Source organism: Bos indicus x Bos taurus, chromosome 1 (assembly GCF_003369695.1).
Source record: "Bos indicus x Bos taurus breed Angus x Brahman F1 hybrid chromosome 1, Bos_hybrid_MaternalHap_v2.0, whole genome shotgun sequence".
NCBI lineage: Eukaryota > Metazoa > Chordata > Mammalia > Artiodactyla > Bovidae > Bos > Bos indicus x Bos taurus.
In genome coordinates, this window is record NC_040076.1 from 142,145,953 (window position 1) to 142,161,099 (window position 15,147).

Sequence of the window (15,147 nt, forward strand, 5' to 3'; positions counted from 1 at the left end):
CATCACTCTTCAAAAAACAAAACAATGTACAGGCAAATTAATGCACAAGACCCTACAATTATATTGTTTGTTACCTGCAAAGTTAAAAACACTGTAAACACCCAAATGAACAGTATTTCTTGTGGGAAAAAGTGGGGACTTCAGAAGGACTGATTGTGATTTTCTTCTTTATATTTGACAGATGCCACATTTAATTCAGTAGACCATGTCTTTTTTAATAAAACCTCAAAACATTTTCAATATTAGAAATCTGGAATGAAATGGAAATACAATCAAGAATATGCAACTAGATGTTAACTTTTCTGCACATAAAAAAAAATGTCAGAAATTCAAATTTTCTCTCACAATGCCAGGAAGTAATAATGTTCTGACTGTGCTGGCAGTGTTTGAGGAATTTTATAGGAATTGTCTTATTAAATAATCACTGTCATTTCCCCATTGTACAGCTAAGGAAAAGAAGCCACAGAGAGGTAAAAGACATTGCTCAAAATCACACAGCCAATGGGATTCAAACCATGCCATCTGACTCAAGCTATTACTGTTAATCACTATACTCTACTGCCCTCCCCCCAGATCTCTGATTTAAAGGAATAACTATGGTTTTCTGGAAGTGACCTTAAGTTAAAGAAAGTGAAGTTGCTCAGTCATGTCCAACTCTTTGCAACCCCATGGACTGTAGCCCACCAGGCTCCTCCGTCCATGGGATTCTCCAGGTGAGAATACTGGAGTGGGTTGCCATTCCCTTCTCCAGGGGATCTTCCCGACCCAGGGATTGAACCCAGGTCTCCCGAATTGGAGGCAGACACTTTAACCTCTGAGCCACCAGGGAAGCTCTTAAGAGAGAGGAAGTGACCTTAACCATCTACCAAGTGGAGAACCACTGGCTCAAAGATCCTTTGATTAAAAAAACCAGAAAGTGGTTTAAACATACCCTGCTCTGGATCACACCATAAGCAGCTGGATGTCTAGCCATTGAATTATTAGATCCTAAAACTTACAATTTGATTTATGTCTTAAGCAAATAAGTCAGTCCCCCTGCCCCTCAAAGTCCCTTGTGGCTCTGTTGGTAAAGAATTCTCCTGCAATGCAGGAGACCCAGGTTTGATCCCTGGGTTGGGTAGACCCCCTGGAGAAGGAAAAGGCAACTCACTCCAATATTGTTTGGAGAATCCCATGGACAGAGGAGCTTGCGGGGCTACAGTCCATGGGTTAATAAGAGTCAGACATGACTTACTGACTAAATCACCAACATCCCTCAAAAATATCTTTCAGTCAATCTATAGTAATTTCACTACCCTGCAGGTTTAGCAGTTGTCCAAATAAGGCAAAGTAAGGTAAACTTCAGGACTGGACCCCCAGCCTCCTGCAGCAGCAACTAGCCCAGAGATTGCTTCCAGAAAGAGGATGCTGTCTCTCAGGTCAGGCTGAGAGCCCCACCCACCCTCTCCCTAGGGAGACCAGAAAAGGCATCATTAGGTCAATGGGACCTCAGGCAGCCTCAGCCTCTGTGACCCTTAACCCCCAGGTGATAAGCAATCATTTGGTGATCACAGAAGCAGAGTTTTCCAACTCCGGAGGCCTGCAGAGCTTTCCAACTCTGGAGGCCTGCAGAGCGCTCACACAGCGAGGCCATCACTAGGAGTTTCTTCCCAGGAAAAAGGAGGAAGTTCTCTTCTACTTCCTCCCCTGGCCCTGGAGGCACTTCCATAATCCCCCAGCCAGCCGGCCCCTCCCATCACCCCCCGGGAAGGGGTTCCCGTCCTCTCCCCTTCCCCCACCCTTGCGCAGATAAGGCCTCCGCGGGAGAAGGGAGGGGCGCGGCGGCGGCGGGCCCTTGGGTGAGTGGAGAAGGCCGGGACCACGGTTTCTCCGAGCTCCTTCCCCCAGGCAGAAGTTAACTTTTTGCTTTTCTTAAATATAAATGAGAGACCCTCCTCTCTCTACCTCCCCCACACCCAGCGAAAAGGAGTGAAGGAAACCCGTCGAAGGTTCAGCGCTGAGGAGCTGAGGAGGGTGCCTTGTGCTTATAGGGTGGGACTGCCCCGGGGGAGGAAAGTGTCCTGGAGGCCTCCTGGGGGTCCGCTTCCGAGCTTCCACACCTTTCTGACTAGCCTCCTTGCCGGGTCGGGCTGCCAGGCAGTTGCCATGGCGACTGGCTGAGTCGAGGCCCTTCCCTACTTGAGAATGCTGTGCTCTGCTAAGTCGCTCAGTAGTGTCAGACTTTGCGACCCCATGGACTGCAGTCCGCCAGGCTCCTCTGTTCAAGGGATTCTCCTGGCAAGAATACTGCACTGGGTTGCTATTTCCTTCTCCAGGGGATCTTCCCAACCCAGGGATCAAATCCAAGTCTCCCACATTGTGGGCGGATTCCTTACCGACTGAGAAAAGTCAAGTCCCTGAGGACTGATGCAAATAGGGTTGGTTCCCTGTTTGCTTACAAACTGCTCAGATAAAAACCACAGACTTTTCACCATAATGAATTCAGGCCCATCTTCACTGTGGAAATGGAAGGTTGTTTATTAAAATACTTGTATTCTTGAGTATTGAACTCCTCAGTTCAGTTCAGCCGCTCAGTCTTGTCTGACTCTGCAGCCCCATGGACTGCAGCAGGCCAGGCTTTGCTGTCCATCACCAACTCCCAGAGCATGCTCAAACTCATGTCCATCCAGTCAGTGATGGTACTCTCATCCTCTGTGGTCCCTTTCTCCTCCTACCTTCAATCTTTCCCAGAATCAGAGTCTTTTCCAATGAGTCAGTTCTTCCCATCAGGTAGCCACAGTATTGGAGTTTCAGCTTCAGCATCAGTCCTTGCAATGACCATTCAGGATGGATTTCTTTTAGGATTGACTGGTTTGATCTCCTTGCAGTCCAAGGGACTCTCAAGAGTCTTCTCCAACACCACAGTTCAAAAGCATCAACTCGTCAGTGCTAAGCTTTCTTTATGGTCTCACATCCATACCTTACATCCATACGTGACTACTGGAAAAACCATAGCTTTGACTAGATGGACCTTTGTTGGCAAAATAATGTCTCTGCTTTTTAATATGCTCTCTAGGTTGGTCATAGTTTTTCTTCCAAGGAGCAAGCATCTTTTAATTTCATGGCTGCAGTCACCATCTGCTGTGATTTTGGAACCCAAGAAAATTGAACTCCTATATATGCACAAACACACACTTAGAGGTGTACCTACAGATAGATATAAAAACACAGGCACTGCAATTGCTTTAAAAAAAAAAATAGAGTTTCTATGGCATTTAGTGGGTAGGAGTCAGACCCAAATTTGAAATCTTAGCTTTGTTTGCTTCTTTCTGAATAAAATGGTGGTAATAGTTCACTGTCCTTTTAGGGTTGTTGTAAGGTCTAAATAAGATGTTTATAATGAGCTTAGTGTGTGCCCAGCACATAGTAAAGCACCTGGTAAATACTAGCTATTATTATTAATAATTACATTGCTGTTGCTCAACAATAATAGTAAATGTTCACTATTATTGTTAATAACTGCACTTTGGTTACTCATATAGAAACAAGCACATTCTGTTCATCAACAGGTCTTTGGGGAGGTTTTGACTCCAGATTATCTTGGTCATTTTCAATTGTGTCTTCCTGGAGAAGACCAAACTGCCAAAGATGGTTCAGCCAGGTAATTGTGACAGTCAGAAGTTACTCTGTGAACAACAGATGATGTTTAATGCTTATATTTAATACCACTAATACCCATAAGGGTTGAAAGAGACAGAAGTTTCTGGAAATATACAGATAAGTAGGTTTCTATGTGTAAGGAGCTCTTTTAACTGTTTGAGGTTATGTCTCTTATACGAGTACAGCTTCCTGGTGGCTCAGATGGTAGAGAATCTGACTGTCATACTGGAAACCTGGGTTCAAGCCATGGCTCGGGAAGATCCCCTGGAGAAGGGAATGGCTACCCACTACAGGATTCTTGCCTGGAGAATCCCATGGACAGAGGAGCCTGGCGGGCTATAATCTATGATTATCACTCTTATAAGCGTGGCAGTTGACAAGAAGGAAATACACATCCCTAGAGACATTACTTTGCCAACAAAGGTCCGTCTAGTCAAGGCTATGGTTTTTCCTGTATGGATGTCATGTATGGATGTGAGAGTTGGACTGTGAAGAAGGCTGAGCGCTGAAGAATTGATGCTTTTGAACAGTGGTGTTGGAGAAGACTCTTGAGAGTCCCTTGGACTGCAAGGAGATCCAACCAGTCCATTGTGAAGGAGATCAGCCCTGGGATTTCTTTGGAAGGAATGATGCTAAAGCTGAAACTCCAGTACTTTGGCCACCTCATGTGAAGAGTTGACTCATTGGAAAAGACTCTGATGCTGGGAGGGATTGGGGGAAGGAGGAGAAGGGGACAACAGAGGATGAGATGGCTGGATGGCATCACTGACTCGATGGACATGAGTCTGAGTGAACTCCAGGAGTTGGTGATGGACAGGGAGGCCCGGCGTGCTGCGATTTATGGGGTCGCAAAGAGTCGGACATGAGTGAGCGACTGAACTGACTGACTGACTGACCTGTTAATGCCTTATTCTAAAATGAATGTCCTTCCCTGGTGGCTCAGATGGTAAAGCATCTGTCTGCAATGCAGGAGACCTGGGTTCAATCCCTGGGTCGGGAAGATCCCCTGGAGAAGGAAATGGCAGCCCATTCCAGTACTCTTGCCTGGAAAATCCCATGAACAGAGGAGCCTGGTGGGCTGCAGTCCATGAGGTCGCATAGAGTCAGACATGACTGAGCGACTTAACTTTCACTTTCCCGACTTGCAGATAAGAAGCTTGGTTCTGCGTCTGATATTACCTGTGACCTTGCTATGACCCGCAGTGATGGTGGTAGGAGATCCTATGGGACAAGGGGCTGCACCTTTCAGGGCCAGATGAGTCTCTCTGAGTAAGCAGCAGAGGAGGAGGGTGCAAGCTGAGTGACATGTACACACTTCCCAGAATCAGGCTGCCCAACCTGCCGGAGGTCATAAGGGTCAAATAAGATGTTGAGGATGAGAATGCTCTGGAAACGCCAGATGCTGGGGAAACGTAACATGTGTGTTTAACTGATCTTTTGAAGTCATTGATTGTATAATATTTGATGCATACAGAAGAATACATATTCAGAAATGTCAGTGATGTAACAAAGTCACTCAGTGAACACCTGGGAACCTCTCCCCCAGCTAAAGAAATGAATGAAGAAATGAGGAAAATCATAACCCTCTGAGTGCACAGGTCTCTGTCCACACCTCAAATCCGACTCTGCTGTAGAATTCAGTTGTATAGGATGAAGGGTTACTGGGCGGTGGGAAGAAACCTTAAGACTATAAACACCTACTCCCGCATTGCCTTCTAGAACTCCAGTCCTGCCCACTCCAACAGAGTGACTGATCGCTGCTGCTCCCCCGCCTGCTGTAAGTCATTTCTCTTATCTGCTAATTTTCTGGGCAAAACAGTGTCTCAGAGTGCCTTTACTTTGTATTTCCCTGATTATTTGTGGAGATAAGGACCCTCCCTCCCCCACCCCAGGGCTCCTTCTCCCTCTACGTTAGCTATTGCTGACTATTTAGATCACATTTCTCCAAGACACCCTCATGGATCCTTGTACGTTGTTGCTTGTTCTCTGAAACACAAGACCCATGTTCTCTACCTGGGGAATAGTTCTTCAGCTTTACTACAGTAATTCCCCTACATACGAACCTTCAAGTTGTGAACTTTCAAAGATGCAAACATGCATTCCATCAACGTCAGGCGTGAGTGAAACTGCAGCTTGCCCTTCGTCTCCTATTGCTGGTGACCCTTCAGCTCTATAATCTCCCACCTCCTCTCCCTCCTGCAGTCAGTAACTCTTCTTGTCTGTTCACTCAATGCCAGCCCCCGTATGTCAGCTGTTGTCCTGGACTACTGTACTTTTCAAGATACTGTTCTATAATACTAACATGTTTTTCTTTATTTTTTGGTTGTTTCTTTTGTGGATTATTTGTGTGAAAAGTATTATAAATCTATCCCAGTAGAGTACTATATAGCTGATTGTGTTCACTGGGTACCTGGACTGAATTTGTTGTACTTATGAACAAATTGGACTTGGAATGGAACTCATTCATACATAGGGGACTTACTGTAACTTACCTAGATGTCACCTCTGGGGGCCGCCTCTCCTGATGGCGAGACGCCTCTCTGGCTCCTTCTGACCCCCCTCTGGCTGTGGTTGTTGCCCCCCCTGCCTAGCTGTGACTTGTGTTTCTGGGTCAACCTCCCTAGGGGGACCAGGGCCTTGACCCCTGCAATCTAGCACAGAGCCTAGACTTGGATTATTAAAATTACTAAATGCTCTCAGAAAATTGGGAAAATACAGTAAAGTATAAAGAGGTAAGTAAAGATGACCACTAACCCTGCCTTCCAAAGACTTCTCGTATCCTCCTCCGCTTATCCTCCCAGCCTTCTTGAATGGGGATGTATTTGTATTTAATTGGAGTTGTTTTATTTTTCACTTACGATTATGGGGTAATGCACCCAAATGTCTTCAAAAGTGTTTTCAGAAACAATAGTATTTCATCTTAAAAGTTCCTGTCCGTGTCCATGCTCAATTCTGTCTGACTCTTTGTGAGCCCACCAGGCTCCTCTTTCAATGGAATTTTCCAGGTGGGAATACTGGAGTGGGTTGCCATTTCCTCCTCCAGGAGATTTTCCCTACCCTAGGACTGAACCTGCCTCTCCTGTGCTTCCTACATTGGCAGGCAGATTCTTTACCACTGACTTACAGGGTTCACTTCAGTTCATTCACTCAGTCTTGTTCAACTCTTTGTGACCTCATGGACTGCAGTATGCCAGCCTTCCCTGTCCATCACCAACTCCCAGAGCTTGCTCACACTCTTGTCCATTGAGTCAGTGATGCCATCCAACCATCTCATCTTCTGTTGCCCCCTTCTCCTCTTGCCCTCAATCTTTCCCAGCATCAGGGTCTTTTCCAATGAGTTGGCTCTTTGCATGAGGTGGCCACAGTATTGGAGTTTCAGCTTCAGCATCAGTCCTTCCAATGAATATTCAGGACTGATTTCTTTTAGGATTGACTGGTTTGATCTCCTTGTGGTCCAAGGAACTCTCAAGTCTTCTCCAACACCACAGTTCAAAAGCATCAAGTCTTCAGAGCTCAGCTTTCTTTATTGTCCAACTCTCACATCCATACATGACTACTGGAAAAACCATAGCTTTGACTAGATCAACCTTTGTTGGCAAAAGAATGCCTCTGCTTTTTAATATGCTGTCTAGGTCAGTCATAGCTTTGCTTCCAAGGAACAAGCATCTTTTAATTTCATGGCTGCGGTCACCATCTGCAGTGATTTTGGAGCCCAAGAAAATAAAGTCTGTCACTGTTTCCCCATCTGTTTGTCATGAAATGATGGGACTGGATGCCAGGATCTTAGTTTTTTGAATGTTGAAATTTAAGCCAACTTTTTTCCACTTTCCTCTTAAAATTATTTTGACTCAATCAAGATTTGATATAAAAGAATGAGTGAAAATGTTCAATACACATTTGAAGGATGTAGAGGTGGTACTTGAGGAAACTGTACTCCAGTGTGTTACTAAGCAAATGCTGTTTCACGTGTCTTCTCTGGGTACCTGCTTCCCCCGGCTATGGAATGACCCTCAAAAGCCCTTTCTCAGCTGTAGGTTCTGGCCTGTCCTCTATGGTTCTGGCATCCCTGCTTGTCTGTACGTCTCTCTCTCTTCCCCGGGTCTGGTTTTTTATGTTCTAGCTGCTAGGACAAGCCTCTAGGCAGTCATAAAGCAAATGCAATCATCAGAAGACATAAACAAGTCATTACCCTCTCCCTCCCCAAAGAGGAGAGTCAGGAGGTGACTAGAGTGAGCTATGTCCTAGTGATCTAGAAAAGGTAGCACCTGGGGGAGCCCAGGGCCAAGCCTTCCAGTGACCAAGTGAGTGCCGAGGTCATCATTGGAAGCTGTGGTGGGAGCTGGCACTGTCACCCCTGGGTGAGCAAAGTGGATTCAGCTGCCTGGGCAGAGAGCCTCCCCGTTCACAGCCAGACTTTCCCAGGCTCCATGTTGGCTGGGAAAAGATGGGCTTGGTAGAGAGAACATGAGTACAATTGCCCCTCGGTTTCTGTGGGGAGTTGGGTCTAGAACCCCACCTCCAGCAGATACCAAACTCTAAGTATGCTCAAGTTCTTTATATGGTATCCTGTTTGCGTACAACCCACACTCATCCTCCCATATACTTTATCTCTGTTGCTATTGTTTAGTCCTAAGTCCTGTCCAACTCTTTGCGACCCCATGGACTACAGCACCCCGGGCCTCCCTGTCCTTCTCATAGTTTGCTCAAATTCATGTCCCTTGAGTCAGTGATGTTATCTAACCATCCCATCCTCAGCTTCCCCCTTCTCCTCCTACTCTCAATCTTTCCTAGCATCAGGGTCTTTTCCCATGAGTTGGCTCTTCGCATCATGTGGCCAAAGTATTGAAGCCTCAGCTTCAGCATCAGTCCTTCCAATGAATATTCAGGGCTGGTTTCCTTTAGGTTTGACTGGTTGGATCTCCATGCAGCCCAAGGGACTCTCAAGAGTCTTCTCCAACACCACAGTTCAAAAGCTTCAGTTCTTTGGCATCCAGCCTTCTTTATGGTCCAACTCCTGCATCCATACATGACTACTGGGAAAACTACATCTTTGATTCTACTGACCTTTGTTGGCAAAGTGACATGTCTGCTTTTTAATACGCTATCTAAGTTTGTCATACCTTTCCTTCCAAGGAACAAGCATCTTCTAATTTCATGGCTACAGTCACCATCTGCAGTGATTTTGGAACCCAAGAAAATAAAGTCTGTCACTGCTTCCACTTTTCCCCTTCTATTTGCTGTGAAGTAATGGGGCCAGATGCCATTATCTTAGTTTTTTGAATGTTGATTTTCAAGTCAGCTTTTTCACTCTCTTCTTTCACCTTCTTCAAGAGGCTCTTTAGTTCCCCTTCACTTTCTGCCATTAAAGTGGTATCATCTACATATCTGAGGTTGTTGGTATTTCTCCCGGCAGTGTTGATTCCAGCTTGACTGATTCATCCAGTCTGGCATTTCACATGATGTACTCTGCATATAAGTTAAATAAACAGAGTGACAATATACATCCTTGGTGTAGTCCTTTCCCAATTTTGAACTAGTCCATTGTTCCATGTCCAATTCTAACTGTTGCTTCTTTACCTGAATACAGGTTTCTCAAGAACCAGGTAAGGTGGTCTGGTAGTCCCATCTTTTTAAGAATTTTCAAAAAAAAGAAAAAAAGAATTTTTCAGTTTGTTGTGATCCAACTGTCAAAGCCTTTTGCATAGTCAATAAAGGAGAAGTAGATATTTTTCTGAAGTTCTGTTGTTTTCTCTGTGAGCCAATGGATGTTGGCCATTTCATCTCTGGTTCCTCTGCCTTTTCTGAACCCAGCTTGTACATTGGGAAGCTCTTGGTTCACACACTGTTGAAGCCTGGCTTGAAGTCAGGTTATGTCTAGATGACTTCTAATACCTAATACAATGTCAATGCTGTGTCAGTAGTTGTTGGTGTGTAGCAAATCCAAGTTTCGTTTTTTGGAGCTTTCTTGAAATTTTTTTAAGTATTTTTAATATTTTCCATCCACTGGTTGGTTGAATCTACAGATGCAGAATCCAAAGGTGAACAGGGCCCACTGTAGCCACATTCTCCCACCAGGCTGTTAACATATTGTTTCAAATAAAAGCACCCCCTCTTCATAAATCACCAAATACAGGCCCAGAGGGAAATTTAAAGTACAACCCTGTGATTTATAACACATAATTTACCAAATCACACCTAGACTGAAAAGTGTCAAGCTTTGTGGAGGACCTCATAAAAAGATTCCAATTCGCAGACTTCCCTGGTGGTCCAGTGGTTAAGGCTTCACCTTCCAATGCGAGGGTCGCAGGTTCAATCCCTGGCTGGGGGCTAAGGTCCCCCATGCCTTGGGATCAAAACACCAAAACATAAAAAAAACAGAAGCAATACTGTAACAAATTCAATAAAGACTTTAAGATGATCCACATCAAAAAATCTTAAAAAAAAAAAAAGATTCCAACTTTCTTATCCTGTTTATCTGCACTAGCTCAGCTGGAGGTGGGGGAGGGGGTCCATGGTATGACTCCACTCCTTTGCTGATGAGCCAGATTCCTGTTTTCCTCTCCCTGACTTACTACCTATAGGCTTAAAACTAGGAGGAATTACAACAGATGGACTCCAGCAACAAGTTAGCCCTGGGGTGGGGCTGGGGGGTTCCTGGCTGAAAGCATAGGTCAGTGCAAATATCCAGTAGCCCCCGTGGAGCCAGGGTCTGGCTACTCCCAAGGCTCTCAGGCATTTTCCAGGGACCACTCCCCTTATTACAGCACAGAAAAAAAGCAAGAAACATCACCAGGGGCTGGGAGCAGGAACATTTGACCCTGTCTTAGACAGGCAGTTTGCTGAGGGCCACCCTTGCAAATGGGCAGGTGCCTCAGTGTTAGATGTTATCACAGGACAGCTCAGACTTTAAAGAATCTGCCTGCCAGCGCAGGAGATGCGAATTTGATCCCTGGGGTGGGAAGATCCGCTGGACAAGGGATCAACCATCTACTCCAATATTCCAGTCCATGGACTCCAGTCCATGGGGTCACAAAGAGTCAATCACGACTGAGTGACTAAAACACACACCCTTGCAAATGGGAGGGTGCCTCCATGTTAGGTGTTATCACAGGATTTGCAAAGCTACTCTCCACAAAATGTGTCCTAACGCAGGATGTGAAAGTTGCTTAGTCATGTCCAACTCTTTGCAACCCCATGAGGATACAGTCCATGGAATTCTCCAGGCCAGACTACTGGAATGGGTAGCCTTTCCCTTCTCCAGGGGATCTTCCCAACCCAGGGATCGAACTGAGGTCTCCCGCATTGCAGGCAGATTCTTTACCAGCTGAACCACAGTATCATGAAGTCTAAAATCCTACCACTAATGAGTCATGGCCTAGGCTAAGCATGTGTGTGTGTGCCTTCTATCTTTGTTTTTTACATTAATTTTATTATTATTATTATTATTCTATTTGAAAAAACATGGCTTGGTGCTTTTTGTGCCTCTTCTCACAGCCCAGAGGCAGCAACTCTCCACTCTGACCCTTTTCTCTGTTTATAAAGAAACTATGAGTTCCCTGAGATTGTTCTGTCCAGCTTAGACTTCTCGGCACTCTTGTTTTGGAGCTGAGCTCAGTCTCTGACATTCCCTGACAATGTTTCTAAATACTGTTAAACCCTGCTGCCTGGGCCCTTCCCATCCAGACGAGAGCCTCGGGTGGGGACAGAGTGAGTCAGCTAGGGTTGAGTCAAGAGTTTGGCAGCTTGCAGCACCCCAAGGCCTGGCCTTCTTTTTCTTTATTTATCTTTGTCTTTGCTGGGTCTTCGTTACTGCTCAGACTTTCTCTAGCTGCGGAGAGCGAGGGCTGCTCTAGTTGCAGTGCGCAGGCTTCTCACTGCAGTATCTTCTTTTGTTGTCTAGCACGGGATCCCGAGTGAAGGACTTGAGTAGTTGCAGCTGCTCGGCTGTAGCGCACAGGCTCAGTGATTGTGATGCCATGGCTTAGTTGCTCTGAGTCTTGTGGGATCAGGGATCGAATTTGTGTCTTCTGTGTTAGCGGGTGAATTCTTCACCACTGAGCCACCAGGGAAGCCTGAAGGCCTGGCCTTCTTCTCTCTGGGCCCCCGGGGACCTAGCAGGCCTGCTTCTCCATCCTTGGTGGGACCACAACTCCTTGGCATGTGGACTCTTGTCTGCCTGCAATACAGGACATGCTTCTAGTGGGAGGCTTTTCATTCTGTTCTTTACCAACAACATTAGCAACTGAACCAAAAACCTCCCTGGTGCACCGGTTGACCACCCCATACTGCTAGAATTTTTGCTGTTTGATCAATAGAGATAAAATGAGATGCCTTCACAGTAAGTAAACATGTACTGATGTTACCTTTCCTTATCTCTCCAATAATATTTCACGCTTTCCATGCCTCGAAGCGGGAGGCATTTTCTTGTGCTCTGAAGCCCAGCTTCCTCAAGGCTCCCTCTGGGGCCCTTGTCCCCCTCTGCCCTCCCCGGGCAATGTCTGCCCTCTCTGGATTTGCACCTGCCATGACTCATGGTTTCCCTGCAGAGACAGAACTTCTTGGTGGAAGGTCCTTTTTTTTTTTTTTTTTGTCTTATTTCTCATGGCAACCCCTGCTTCTACATAGAACTTATTGTGCATGTAGTTCAGTTCAGTAGCTCAGTCATGTCCAACTTTTTGCGACCCCATGGACTGCAGCACACCAGGATTTCCAGTTCATCACCAACTCCCAGAGCTTGCTCAAATTCATGTCCATTGAGCCATTGGTGCCATCCAACCATCTCATCCTCTGTCACCCCCTTCTGTTCCTGCCTTCAATCTTTCCCAGCATCAGGGTCTCTTCCAAGAGTCAATTCTTCACATCAGGTGTCCAAAGTATTGGAGTTTCAGCTTCAGAAATTCCTTTAGAATTGAATGGTTTGATCTCCTTGCAGTCCAAGGGACTCTCAAGAATCTTCTCCAACACCAGAGTTCAAAAGCATCAATTCTTCTGCACTCAGCTTTCTTTATGGTCCCACTCTCACATCCATACATGACTACTGTAAAAACCATAGCTTTGACTAGACAGACTTTGTCAGCAAAGTAATGTCTCTGCTTTTTAATATGCTGTCTAGGTTGGTCATAGCTTTTCTTCCAAGCAGCAAACATCTTTTAATTTCATGGCTGCAGTCACCATCTGCAGAGATTTTGGAGCTCCCCAAAATAGTCTGTCACTGTTTCCATTGTTTCCCCATCTATTTGCTATGAAGTGATGGACTGGATGCCATGACCCTCGTTTTCTGAATGTTGAGTTTTAAGCCAACTTTTCTACTCTCCCTTTTCACTTTCATCAAGAGGCTCTTTAGCTCCTCTTTGCTTTCTGCCATAAGGGTGGTGTCACTACATATCTGAGGTTCTTGACATTTCTCCCGGCAATCTTGATTCCAGCTTGTGCTTCATCCACTCTGGCATTTCACATGACGTACTCTGCATATAAGTTAGATAAGCAGGGCAACAACATACAGCCTTGACATACTCCTTTCCCAATTTGGAACCAGTCCGTTGTTCCATGTCCAGTTCTAACTGTTGCGTCTTGACCTGTATAGATTTCTCAGGAGGCAGGTAAGGTGGTCTGGTATTCTCATATCTTTCAGAATTTTCCACAGTTTGTTGTGATCCACACAGTTAAGGGCTTTGCCATAGTCAATAAAGCAGAAGTAAATGTTTTTTCTGCAACTCTCTTTCTTTTTTGATGATCCAACAGATGTTGGCAATTTGATCTCTGGTTCCTCTTCCTTTTCCAAATCCAGCTTGAACATCTGGAAGTTCACTGTTCATGTACTGTTGAAGCCTGGCTTGGAGAATTTTGAGCGTTACTTTGCTAGTGTGTGAGATGAGTGCAATTGTGCAGTAGTTTGAACATTCTTTGGCATTGCCTTTCTTTGGGATTGGCATGAAAACTGACCTTTTCCAGTCCTGTGGCCACTGCTGAGTTTTCCAAATTTGCTGGCATATTGAGTGCAACACTTTTACAGCATCATCTTTTAGGACTTGAAATAGCTCAGCTGGAATTCTATCACCTCCACTAGCTTTGTTCATAGTGATACTTCCTAAGTCCCACCTGACTTTGGACTCCAGGATGTCTGGCTTGGTGATTGGTTATCTGGGTCATTAAGATATTTTTGTATAGCTCTTCTGTGTATTCTTGCCACCTCTTCTTAATATCTTCTGCTTCTGTTAGGTCCATATCATTTCTGTCCTTTATTTTGCCCATCTTTGCATGAAATGTTCCCTTGGTATCTCTGATTTTCTTGAAGAGATTGCTAGTCTTTCCCATTCTGTTGTTTTCCTCTATTTCTTTGCATTGATCACTGAGGAAGGCTTTCTTATCTCTCCTTGCTGTTCTTTGGGACTCTGTATTCAGATAGGTATATCTTTCCTTTTCTCTTTTGCCTTTCACTTCTCTTCTTTTTTCAGCTGTTTGTAAGTAAGTGTTAGTCGCTCAGTCATGCCGGACTCTTTGTGACCCCATGGACTGCAGCCCACCAGGCTCCTGTGTCCCTGAGATTTTCCAGGCAAGGATACTGGAGTGGGTTGCCATTTCCTTCTCCAGGGGATCTTTCCGACCCAGGGATTGAACCAGGGTCTCCTGCACTGCAGGCAGATTCTTTACGGACTGAACTATAAGGGAAGCCCTACAGGGAAGCTGTTTGTAAGACTGCCTCAGACAACCATTTTTCCTTTTTGCATTTCTTTTTCTTGGGGACGGTCTTAATCACTGCCTCCTGTACAGTGTCCTGAACCTCTGTCCATAGTTCTTCAGGTACATAGTAGGTGCTCATTTTTGGTGACTCTCTCATATGGATGACCCCACCTTCCAGCAGGGTTGAAATTGCCTCTTTCTTAAGACCAGGGAAAGGAGTGAATGTTCCCTGTGAATAGAGGGTGGTGAAAGCTGAGCCTTCCACGTGGAGCTGTCCACTGCTGTGTCCTCTCTCCGTGCCACTGGACTCTCGGACACATTTGCACTGCCTCACAGACTAGCACCAAGAGATGTTCATCTCATGACCTTCCTTCTGGTTTCCCAGCTGCACCTGCTGTCCCCTCCTCAGGGTTCCTAGAGGTTCCCCTCAACTCTCTGGATGTCCCCCCAAAAGCCTCCCTCTTCACTTTCACAGCTGACTCCTTTCTGTGACAAAGGGAACAGAGCTAAGACTCCACCCCTCGTGCCTTTTCACCTGCCAAGGGACTGCACTCTGCTCCTGCCCTTTTCCTTCACCCCTTCTCCAGCCCGAGGCTCATTCCTCCTCACATACTCTGGATTCCTGCTCTTTCTTCCTGTAGTGGGACTTGTGTCGTTAAAGCTTGGAGCTCCCTTTCCTGCCCACCCCCACCTTCCCTTCTGGCTGCTCCAGGACCTGGCCTCCTGGGGGAGGGGCTGACTCCAGTCTGGGCAGGATATGCATGACTGTGTGTCACCCTGGAAGACAAAGTACCTGGGTCACATCAGAAGGACCCAGGAGTCACTTAG

The 15,147-nt window shown here is 45.8% G+C and overlaps 1 protein-coding gene across 1 annotated transcript in view; it reads left to right on the top strand.

Moving 5' to 3' along the window:
- The window catches only part of SLC37A1 (solute carrier family 37 member 1), a 102,531-nt gene that overhangs the window by 4,063 nt on the left and 83,321 nt on the right, over nucleotides 1-15,147 (top strand). Inside the window, exon 2 of the mRNA XM_027546892.1 lies at nucleotides 5,359-5,416. The gene's annotated coding sequence lies outside the window, so the exon portion shown is untranslated. The remainder of the gene's footprint in view (nucleotides 1-5,358; nucleotides 5,417-15,147) is intronic.